At 43.5% G+C, this 12194-nt stretch overlaps 1 protein-coding gene across 1 annotated transcript in view; it reads left to right on the forward strand.

The window, feature by feature from the left end:
- Nucleotides 1-3838: 3838 nt before the first annotated feature.
- henmt1 (HEN methyltransferase 1) overlaps nucleotides 3839-12194 on the forward strand; it is a 104830-nt gene continuing 96474 nt past the window's right edge. Inside the window, exon 1 of the mRNA XM_078560632.1 lies at nucleotides 3839-3885. The gene's annotated coding sequence lies outside the window, so the exon portion shown is untranslated. The remainder of the gene's footprint in view (nucleotides 3886-12194) is intronic.

Consider the following 12194-nt stretch of genomic DNA (forward strand, 5'->3'; position numbering starts at 1 on the left):
CAGGAAACCTGGTAGACACATTCATTATTGTCAGTAAATACTTATTTCCACTTTTAGTCTTAGGGAGGGTTCCTACACAATCAATCATGACCCTGGTAAAAGGTTCATCAAATGCTGGAATTGGGATTAAAGGTGCTGGTTTAATCACTGCTTGTGTTTTTCCTGTTATTTGATATTTATGACAGGTTCTACATGCAATCCTGGCCAAAAATAAGTACCTCTGTATCTTTTCCCATGTTTCCCTAAATCCTAAATGTCCCCCACTGGAATTTCATAAGCAATTCTCAGAATCTGATTTCTTTACCCCAATGGGATAACAATCTGATGCACCTCCCTCCAGTTTTCATTTGCTGAGACATGATCCGACCTCCACTTTCTCATTAAAATATCTCTCTGTAGGTAATAACTTACTGGAATACATTTTGTTTCTGTTTCTGAATAAGCTTTCTGATATAACTACTTCAATTGAAAATCATTTTCTGTAACTCCACTAACCTCCTTGAGTTAAACACTTCAGCTGAAATGTCCTGTATTCTTTCCTCCTAAACAATGTTATCAAACACAGTGCCAGCTAATTGGATTTTGACACCTCCTTCTTGCCTTTGAACTGCCTGCCTTTTTTGTTTTACTTGTTCTTCCTGATGAGCCTTTGATCTCATTACAACACAATCAGGAAATAATCCAGGATGTTCCTTCTGTAGCACTTCTGTTGAAAACACTTCTACAGGCTGCTCAACTACCATAGGCATCACCTACATTTGTGATCCAGCAATATCATTACCCAGATAAATTAAACTCCTGCAATGGGCAATTTTTCCACCGCTCCAACTAAACTCCAGTGTCTTCCATTTGCTCTTTAAATTTACCTTCCACAATGGAATAGATTTAGCATCTCCATGAACCCCAACTTATTATTACCTGCTCCTTCAATACTCCCTTTGAACAACAAATATCACTATCTCACATTGGATTGACTAGACCTTGACTCTTAAAATGTTAACATCGTTACCTACTCCACCCTATACACGTGGAAAGACTTTCCCTTCACACACAAAATCCTTAAACATTTCTGCAACCTGCTCCTCAGAATTCTCTTGAGTAAACTGTGAACACATTCCCACTTTTTCACCTATCACTGATTCACCCTGTTTCACCTGTACACAAACCACTGGTTTCTTCTGTGCCTGAACCTCATAACCCACAGTACTTTTACTTCCAGAGCATTTCTGTACCCCAGTAATTCCAAAAGATTTTCCTGCAATTTCCAACACACTGACTTCGTGTGCCACACTTTATTACAATGAAAACACCTCAGTTTTCGAATGTCACTTCTACCTTCAGCACCTTCCTTTTTCTTCTGAGAGAAAACTTCCTGGGAACTTCCAGCTACTCCTTCTCTTCCCTGACTACCTAACTTCCTTCTACCTTCCCATTTGAAAGGGTGATGAAAAAAGGTTTAGCTCTATGAACTAACTCATAATCATCAGCTATCTCTGCTGCTTGTCTTACTGAGTCTATCCTCTGTTCCTCCACGAGTTCGCACTACCAAAGGGATTGAATCTTTAAATTATTCCAAAAGAATTACTTCCCTCAGAGCTGCATGAGTTGTTTCTATTTTAAACACCCGTATCCACCAGTCAAAATTACTTTGTTTTACTTTTTCAAACTCAGTATAAGTTTGCCTAGGCTGTTTTCTCATCTTCCTAAATTTCTGCCTGTAAGCTTCAGGAACCAACTCATATGCACTCAAAATAGCTTTTTTCACCACATCATAATTCACCGACATTTCTTCTGATAGCGCAGCATATACCTCATGTGCCCTACCCACTGACTTGGACTGTAATCATAATGTCCAATTTTCCTGTGGCCATTTTATCTGTTTAGCTAGCTTCACAAATGAAATAAAGAATTCTTCAATATCTTTTTCCTCAAACTCTGGAAGAGCTTGTACAAATTTAAACATCTCTCCACTGGGTTCTACTCTGGAGATAAGTCCTTACTCACCTGCTGGCATCTCGTTTTTAACTGCCAACATTTTCAGTTGGAATTCTCTCTCTCTCTTTCTCTTCTCTCCTTCTCTATCATCACAAGTTCTAATTCCCTTTCCTGTTTTCTTTCTCTCTGCTGCCTTTCTACCTGTTCCCTTTTAAAAGCCATTTCACTGTCCTTTGCTTCTAATTCAAGTTTTTCTCAGTTCCTTTGCTTGTTCAAATTCAAACGTCTTCATTTGTAACTGAAGTCTCAGTGTAACTCACTGCTCACTGTAACTCCAGCTGTAACTCACTGGTGTCAGGTTTTGCATCCAACTGTAGATGTGCAAGGCTTAGCAATTGCCAAAGCCTCTTGCAGTCTCACACTTCTTAAATACCTCACCAACTCCTGAATTCAAAGTGCTTCTCGTACTTGTAACCTTAAGATTCACCAATTCCAACCCAATCAAGGAATTATAAATTGTATCCCGCCAAGAAACCCCAATTGTTATGGCACAGCAGTTGGTAAAGGCTAAAAGCAAAAAACTGAGGATACTGGAAATCCAAAACAAAAATAAAAATAAAAATACCTGGAAAAACTCAGCAGGTCTGGCAGCATCTGCGGAGAGGAGCACAGTTAACGTTTCGAGTCCGAATGGCCCTTCAACAGAACCAAGGAAAAATAGAAGAGAGGTGAAATATAAGCTGGTTTAAGGGGGGGTGGGACAAGTAGAGCTGGATAGAGGGCCAGTGATAGGTGGAGATTGCCAAAAGATGTCATAGACAAAAGGACAAAGAGGTGTTGAAGGTGGTGATATTATCTAAGGAATGTGCTAATTAAGGGTAGAAAGCAGGGCGAGCAAGGTACAGATGGCCCTAGTGGGGGTGGGGTGGGGGGGAAGGGATCAAAATAGGCTAAAAGGTAGAGATAAAACAATGGATGGAAATACATTTAAAAATAATGTAAATAGGTGGGAAAAGAAAAATCTATATAAATTATTGGAAAAAAAGAAAAAAGGGGGAGATCGGAAAGGGGGTGGGGATGGAGGAGACAGTTCATGATCTAAAATTGTTGAACTCAATATTCAGTCCGGAAGGCTGTAAAGTACCTAGTCGGAAGATGAGGTGCTGTTCGTCCAGTTTGCGTTAAGCTTTACTGGAACAATGCAGCAAGCCAAGGACGGACATGTGGGCAAGAGAACAGGGTGGAGTGTTGAAATGGCAAGCGACAGGGAGTTCTGGGTCATGCTTGCGGACAGACCGAAGTTGGTAAAGGCTGTTATTCCAGTTCTCAGAGGGAAAATTTAAATAACTGTCAAAACCTATATTTTCAAGTAGTATGTTTGAGACACAACTCTAAATTCAGGAATAAGACCAAAGGTTCTCGAGAGGCTTTTATATCAAAATACATGAGACATTTATTAATTTACAACAAATTAAACATATACAAATGGCTACAAATTACTACTATCATAACTTTTAACAAATTCCTAAATTAATCTTCACTAGGGCAAAAATAACGAAACAAAAAAATCCAATAGTATTACATATATTAATAGCTTCATGACACCCTCACACTAATACCCCTCACACTAATACCCCTCACACTAATACCCTGACACTAATACCTTCACACTAATACCCCTCACACTAATACCCCTCACACTAATACACTAACTCGAATAACCTGAAAGTAATTACCCTGACACTAATACCAGACTCTAATACCCTAACTCTAGTAACCAGGAAAGTAATACTTCTGCCTGATTGATATATCCGGACTGTAAACCCCCAGCACTAATCCCCCTGATTCTCAGACCCTGGTTTCCATGGGGATGCTGGGGAATTTGGTGACGTCAATAAAAGTGTCTGACGTATTCGGGCTGTGATTGGAGGAGCTGCGCGGGGTCAAAGGGTGAGTGAGCGGAGCTCGAAAATTCCGAATCCCCGAAAGCGGAAAATGCGCTAAAGCCGAAGTGACCCCGAAACCCCCCAAAAACCCCGTCCCGACCCCCCCCCAACAAAACCCGGGTCCCGACCCCCCCCAAAAAAAAAACCCCGGGCCCCGAGCCCCAATCTGCCCCCCCAACCCAAAACCCGGGCCCCGAACTCCGAACCACCCCAAAAAAAACCCAAACTCCGACCCTCCCCCAAAAAACTCGGGCCCCGAACCCCCCCTAAAATCCTGGGCCCTGAAACCCCACTCCCCCCACCAAATCCAGGCCCCAAACGGCCTCAAACCCTGGGCCCCAAATTGCCCCCCAAAACCCTGGCTCCAAACCCCTTTCAGAAAACCTGGGCCCCGAACTCCCACCAAAACCCCGGGCCTGAACCCGAAAAAAGCCAGTATGTGAACCCCCAAAACCCAGGGCCTGAACCCCCCAACCTAACCTCGAATCACTCAAAACCTACTCTTAACCACCGCCCCCCCACAAAATTGGGTGCCAAACTCTCAAAATGCGGGCACCCGCTCCCAAAGTCTGGGCGCTGGACCTCCCAAACTCGCCCAAAACCCTGGCCCCCAACCCCTGAAACCCAGGGTCCCAATTACCCTCAAATCCCAAGCCCCCAACCTCTGCCCCCCCCCCCCCCCCCCGCCCCAAAATTTCGGCCCCAAAACCCAGTCCCTGGACCTCCCCAAAACATGGGACCTGAACCGCCTTAAATCCGTTTCCGAAACCACCAAAACCCAGAAACTGAACCCCCGACAAGGGCCTTGAATCCCCAGAACCCTGGAACCTAACTACCCCCCGCCCCCCCCTTCAAATCCAGGAACTAAACCCCTGAAACTCAGGCTGTAACCCTCAAAAGCTGAGGATCAAATACCTCCCAAAACCTAGGCCCTGGAACTCTTAAACACCGACTCCGGACCTCAACTGTCGACCCGGGCGGCAATACCTGTTCATCCAGTGCTGAATGTTGGATAAGCTATCTGATTATTTGGTAACAGTGAAGGGGTTGGTAGAGGTGGTGGTGAGGTAGAGCTGGATATTGTCAGTGTACATGTGAAAACTAACACTGTGCCTTTGATGAGAGATGTTTCAAACTGACATGGGTGGAAACCTGACTGGAAGGGTTTAAACATGGGATTACATTATAAATGGGCTGTGACATGAGGTGATAGCCTGTTAAAGGAGGTTGGAGTTGGGGTGTTAGTTTGCAATGGCCAAAGGGTCAAGTGGGAGTTTTTGAATGAGGGTAGTGATGACAGTAGATTTGAAGGGGACAGGGATGTTACTTGAGTTTTTAGAAAAATGAATTCATGGGATACAAGCGCCACTGGCAAGTCCAGCATTTATTTTCCGTCCCTAATTCTCCTTGAGAAGGTGGTAGTGAGTTGGCTTCTTGAGCGGCTGCAGGATGTCTGGTGCAGATACGCCCGCAATACTGTTACGGAGAGAGTTACAGGATTTGCTATGAACATACGTACATACGAATTAGGAGCAGCAGTAGGCCACTCAGCCCCTTGAACCTGCTCTGCCATTCAGTAAGATCATGGCTGGTCTGTGTAACCTCAACCCACATTCCTGCCTACCCTGATAACCTTTCACTCCCGTGTTAATCAAGAATCTATCTAGCTCTGCTTGATAATATTCAAAGACTCTGCTTCCACTGCCTTTTGAGGATAAGAGTTCCAAAGACGCTCAACCCGCTGAGAGAAAAAAAATTCTCCTTTAAGTTAAGTTAAGACTCTGTCTTAAATGAGTGACCCCTTATATTTAACCAATGACCCCTGGTTCTAAATTCTCCCATAACAGGAAATATCCTCTCAGCATCCACCCTGTCAAGACCCTTCAGTATCTTAAAGGTTTCAATTAAATTGCCTCTTACTCTTCTAAACTCTAGTGGATACAAGCCTAACCTGTCCAGCCTTTCCTCATAAGACAACCTGCCTATTCCTAGTAAACCTGAACTGCTTCTAATGCATTTACATCCTTCTTTAAATAAGGAGGTCAGCACTGTACACAATACTCCAGATGTGGTCTCACCAATGTCTGTACGACTGAAGCATAACCTTCCTACTTCTGTAATCAATTCCCCTCCCAATAAATGTTAATATTCTATTAGCTTTCCTAATTACCTGCTGTACCTGCATACTAACCTTTTGTGATTCATGCACTAGGACACCCAGATCCCTCTGAATCTCAGAGCTCTGCAATCTCTCACCATTTAGATAATAAGCTTTTTATTCTTTCTGTCAAAATGAACAATTTCACATTTGCCCACATTATACTCCATTTGACAGACCTTTGCCCACTCACAACCTATCTATGTCACTTTGTAGCCTCCTTATGTCCTCTTCACAATCTACTTTCCTACCTATGTTTGCCTCGTCAGCAACTTTAGCAACCATTCCTTTGGTCCCTTCATCCAAGTCATTTATATAAATTGTAGAAGATTGAGGCCCCAGCACTGATCCCTGTGCCACATCACTCATCACATCCTGTCAACCAGAAAAAGGCCCATTTATGCCAACTCTGCATCCTGTGAGCGAGCCAAATGTTCACCTGTGCCAATATGTTACCTGCTACACCATGAGCTTTTCTTTTCTGCAATAACCTTTGATGTGGCACTTTATCAAATGCCATCTGGAAATCTAAGTACAGTACATCCAGTGGCTCCCCATTTATCCGCAGCACATGTGACTCCCTCAAAGAACTCGAATAAATTGGTTAATTGTAATTTTCTCTAGTTCCTCTCTCCCTTCCATTTCCTGATTTACACCTATTTCCGGGATGTTATTTGTGTCCTCTGTAATGAAGACCGAAGCAAAGTACCTGTTTAATTCATCCACAATCTCCCTAATTTCCATTATCAATTCCCTAGACACACTCTCTATAGGACCAATGCTCACTTTGTTAACTCTTCTTCTTTAAGTACCTATTGAAACTCTTACTACCTGCCTTTATGTTACTAGCTAGCTTTCTCTCATCCTCTAATTTTTCCCTCCTTATTAATCTTTTCGTCATTCTTTGCTGTTCTTTATGTTCTTCCCAATCTTCTGACCTGCCACCAGTCTTTGTGCTTTTTCTTTAAGTTTGATACTGTCTTTAACTTTCCAAGGTTAACTTTTTTAGTTAACCTTGGAATTCCCCTTGGAATTTTTCTTTCTCAGTGGAATGTATATATTCTATGTATTCTGAAATATCCCTATAAATGTCTGTCACTAAACTTCTATTGACATACCCCTTAACCTCATTTGCCAGTTCACTTTAGCTGGCTCTGCTTTCATGCCCATACAATTGCCCTTATTTAAGTTTAAAATACTAGCCTTGGATGCACTCGTTTCTCCTTCAAATGGAATTTAAAATTCAATCATATTATGATCGCTGCTACCTAGGGGGTTCTTTCACGTGGAGATCATCAATTAACTCTATCTCGTTGCTCAATACCAGGTCTAGTATAGCCTGCCCTCTGGTTGGCTCCAAAACTTGCTGTTCTAAGAAACTATCCTGAAAACATTCTATGAACTCTTCATCTACGCTACCTTTGTCACTCTGATTTTTCCAGTCTATATGTAGATTAAAATCCCCCATGATTATTACTGGATCTTTCTGACAAGCTCCCATTATCTCTTCTTATATACTCTGTCCAACTGTGTAGTTCAGATTAGGGGGCCTGTACACCACTCCCACAAGTGACTTCTTGCCTTTATCATTCCTCATCTCAACCCAAACTGCTTCTATATCCTGGTTTCCTGAACTTGGTTCATCCCTCTCTAATGTGCTAATACCATCATTAATTAACAGAGCCACCCCTCCATCTTTTCCTAACCTCTTGTCCTTCCTAAATGTCACATACCCTTCAATATTCAGGTCCCAAACCATGTCATCCTGCAGCCTTGTCTCTGTAATGGCTATCAGATCATACTTGCTTATTTTTATTTGTGCTATCAGTTCATCTGTTTTGTTTCAAATGCTGCGTGTGTTTATATACAGAACTTTAATTTTGTCATTTTATTATTTTTGTAGCGTCTAGCCTTATCTGCTGATTTACTCTTCGATTTGTACTCTCTGTCCTTCCCTGTCAGTCTATTAGCTTTTTGTTTTTATCTCTCTGTTTATATTAATACTTGCCTCTCTTGCCTTGTCTCTACTCTTTGGTTTATCACATCTTCCCAAATTTGATCCCTTGCCCCAACTATTCTGTTTAAAATCCTCTCTACTTCCCTAGTTAGGCAGCTCGTGAGGACACCAGCCGTAGCATGGTCACAGGCGTAGACTGTCGTAACGATATAGATCCCTCTTTCCCCAATACTGATGCCAGTGCCCCATGAACCTGAACCCACTTCTCCCACACCAGTCTTTGAGCCGCGCATTCATTTTTCTAATCTTATTTGTCCTATGCAAATTTGCACGTGTCTCAGGTAATAATCCAGAAATTATTACCTTTGAGGTGATCTAATTCCAAGTCAGGGTATGTGGCTTGGAGGGAAATTAAACTCCACCCTGCTTTCATACAGTGAATTCCAGATCAAGGCAATTGGTTTTGTATGAATCAGACTGACCTCAACTCCCCTCTGATTCTCCTGCCAATTAGTGCCCCCTAGTTATTGACCTTCCTGCCACCGGAAACAGATTCCCGTTGTGCACTCCATCAAAACCCTTCATGATTTTGCGGTGGAAGCTTTTCGAGTCATAGACGATGGTTTTCACTGTGGTGGGGTCAATGGTGTTGTGGTACTGTCACTGGGCTAGTAATCTAGAGACCCAGAGTATTGCTCTGGGGACTTGGGTTCGAATCCTGCCACAGCAGATGGTGGAATTTGAATTCAGTAAAAATCTGGAATTAAAAGTCTAATGATGACCATGAAACCATTGTCGATTGTTGTAAAAACCCATCTGGTTCACTAATGTCCTTTATGGTTGACTCTTAAATGCCCTCCATGTTGAACACCACTTGGAGGAAGCACTGAGGGTGCAGAATGTACTCTGGGTGAGGGACTTCAATGTCAATCGCCAAGAGTGGCTCAGTAGCACTACTACTGACCGAGCTGGCTGAGTCATAAAGAACATAACTGCTAGACTGGGTCTGCGGCAGGTGGTGAGGGAACCAACAAGATGAAAAACCATACTTGACCTCACCCTCACCAACCTGCCTGCCGCAGATGCATCTGTCCATGACAGTGTCGGTAGGAGTGACTACCACAAAGTTGTCGTGAAGACGAAGTCCCACTTTCACATTGAGGATACTCTTCATCATGTTGTGTGGCACTACCACTGTGCTAAATGGATAGATTTTGAACAGATCTAGCAACTCAAGACTGGGCATTCATGAGGCGCTGTGGGCCGTCAGCAGCAGAATTGTACTCTAACACAATCTGTAACCTCATGGCCCAACATATCCCATGTTCTACCATTACCATCAAGCTGGGGGTCGACCCTGGTTCAATGAAGAGTGCAGAAGGGCATGACAGGAGCGGCACCAGGAGCGGCACCAGGCATACCTAAAAATGAGGTGTCAACCTGGTGAAGCTATAACACAGGACTGCTTGCGTGCCAAACAGCATAAGCAGCAAGTTATAGAGCTAAGCAATCCCATAACCAACAGATCAGATCTAAGCTCTGCAGTCCTGCCACATCCAGTTGTGAATGGTGGGGAAAATTAAACAACTCACTGGAAGAGGAGGCTCCACAAATATCCCCATCCTCAATGAAGGGGGAGCCCAGCATATCAGTGCAAAAGATAAGGCATTTACTACAATCTTCAGCCAGATGTGCCAAGTGGATGATCCATCTCTGCCTCCTCTGGAGATCCCCAGCATCACAGATGCCAGTCTTTAGCCAATTCAATTCACTCCACGTGATATCAAGAAACTGCTGAAGGTACTGGACACTGCAAAGGCTATGGGCCCTGACAATATTCCGGCAATAGTACTGAAGACTTGTGCTCCAGAACTTGCCGCATCCCTAGTCAAGCTGTTCCAAAATCTACCCGGCTATGTGGAAAATTGCCCAAGTATGTCCTGTACACAAAAAGCAGGACAAATCCAACCCGGCCAATTACTGCCCCATCAGCCTATTCTCGATTATCAGCAAAGTAATGGAACGGGTCATCAACGGTGCTATCAAGCGGCACTTGCTTAGCAATAACATGCTCACTGATGCCCAGTTTGGGTTCTGCCAGGACCACTCAGCTCCTGACCTCATTACAGCATTGGTTCAAACATGGACAAAAGAGCTGACCTCCCGAGGTGAGGTGAGAGTGACTGCCCTAGACATCAAGGCCACATTTGAACAAGTGTGGCATCAAGGAGCCCTAGCAAGACTCGATCAAAGGGAATCAGGGAGCAAACTCTCTGTTGGTTGGAGTCATACCTAGCACAAGGGAAGTTGGTTGTGGATGTTGGAGGTCAGTCGTGTCAGTTCCAGGACATCACTGCAGGAGTTCCTCAGGGTAGTGTCCTTGGCCCAACCATCTTCAGCTGCTTCATTAATTACCTTCCTTCCATCGTAAGGTCAGAAGTGGGGATGTCCGTAGATGATTGCATAATGTTCAGCACCATTCACAACTCCTCAGGCACTGAAGTAGTCCATGTCCAAATGGAGCAAGACCTGGACAACATGCAGGCTTGGGATGACAAGTGGCAAGTTAACATTTGTGCCACACAAGTGTCAGGCAGTGACCATCTCCAACAAGAGAGAATCTAACCATTGCCCCATGACTTTCAATGGGATTACTGTCATTGAATTCCCGACTATCAACATCCTAGGGGTTACCATTGACCAGAAACTGAACCGGACTAGCCACATAAATACAGTGGCTACAAGAACAGGTCAGAGGGTCGGAATCCTGCGACGAGTAACTCACCTCCTGACTCCACAGAGCCTGTCCACTATCTAAAAGGCACAAGTCAGGAGTGTGATGGAATACTCCCCACTTGCCTGGATGACAGTGTTCTCCCTAGAGTTCAACTCAAGGTAGTGTTTCACCCATCTCTCCAACTATTACTGTTGGTGATGACCTCCTCTACCTTTGTTTTCAATGGAATTGTTTTCTTTGCTGATGAACCTGTTGCCTTTTTGATCCTTTCATATATCTGCTATCCTTATCTGGTGTTGCTTAGATGTGTCTTCAGGTCCACAGGAAAGTGGTTGACTCTTGCCTGCCTCTGAAATGGCCTCGTAAACCACTCAGTCCAAGGGCAACTAGTGATGAGTAACAAATGCTGACCTTGACAGCAACGCCCGAGTTCCGAATGAAAGAATTTAAAAAAAAATCCCTGTGTTGAAGGTCATCTGGAAATTCTGGCAAAGTTGCAACCAGTTGGCACATTGCTTAGCAATCTGTTGGACTTTCCTCCAAGTGGCTCTTAGTGTATTCAGAGTTTTCTTGTTTGGATCATTTTTGTAATTGATGAGAGAGGACCATTTGGCTTCAATGACAGGTTCCATCACAATGGTGTTAGCCTTGAACCATTCAGCATTTTTCCACTCTTGCTTCCCATATGTGGAGAGTCTGGTATCGTAGGTGGTGCCCTGAAGTATATTCTATTTCTTCTCCGTTTTTAGTCTATCAAAACCCTTTGTGAATTTGAACACCCATATTAAACCTACTCTTAATCTTCTCTGCTCTAAGGAGAACGATCCCAGCTTCTCCAAGCTCTCCACGCAACTGAAGTCCCTCATCCCTGATACCATTCTAGTAAATTTTTGTACCCTCTCCAAGGCATTGACATCTAGGAAGTGAATAGATTAAAAACATAAGAAATAAGAGCAGGAGTAGGACAAATGGTCCGTCAAGCTTGCTCCACCATTCAATAAGATCTTGGTTGATCTTTGACCTCGATCCACCTTTTCCTCAGATATTTGAGAAATAAAGATTTTAGAAGCCTTTGGGAAATAGGGCTGTCGTTATCTCTTACAGCACCTCTGGGGAGATAAAATCTGTGACAGAAATGTTTTAAAAACAGTTGTGGTTCAGTGGGTAGTACTCTAGCTTCTTGAGTTGGAAAGTCATGGGCTCAAGTCCCACTCCAACTTTTGAGAACAAAAATCTAAGCGGACACTGTAGGTCAGTACTGAGGGAGAACTGAACTGTCAGAGGTGCTGCCTTTCAGATGAGATGTTAAAAAGACCCTCTCAGATGGATGTAAAAGACCATATGAGCATTGTTTTGAAGAAGAGCAGGGGAGTTATCCCTGGTGTCCTGGCCAATATTTGCCCCTCGATCAACATCACAAAAAACAGATCATCTGGTCATTCTTACACTGCTGTTTGTGGG

Source organism: Cetorhinus maximus, chromosome 17 (genome assembly GCF_964194155.1).
Source record: "Cetorhinus maximus chromosome 17, sCetMax3.hap1.1, whole genome shotgun sequence".
Taxonomy (NCBI): domain Eukaryota; kingdom Metazoa; phylum Chordata; class Chondrichthyes; order Lamniformes; family Cetorhinidae; genus Cetorhinus; species Cetorhinus maximus.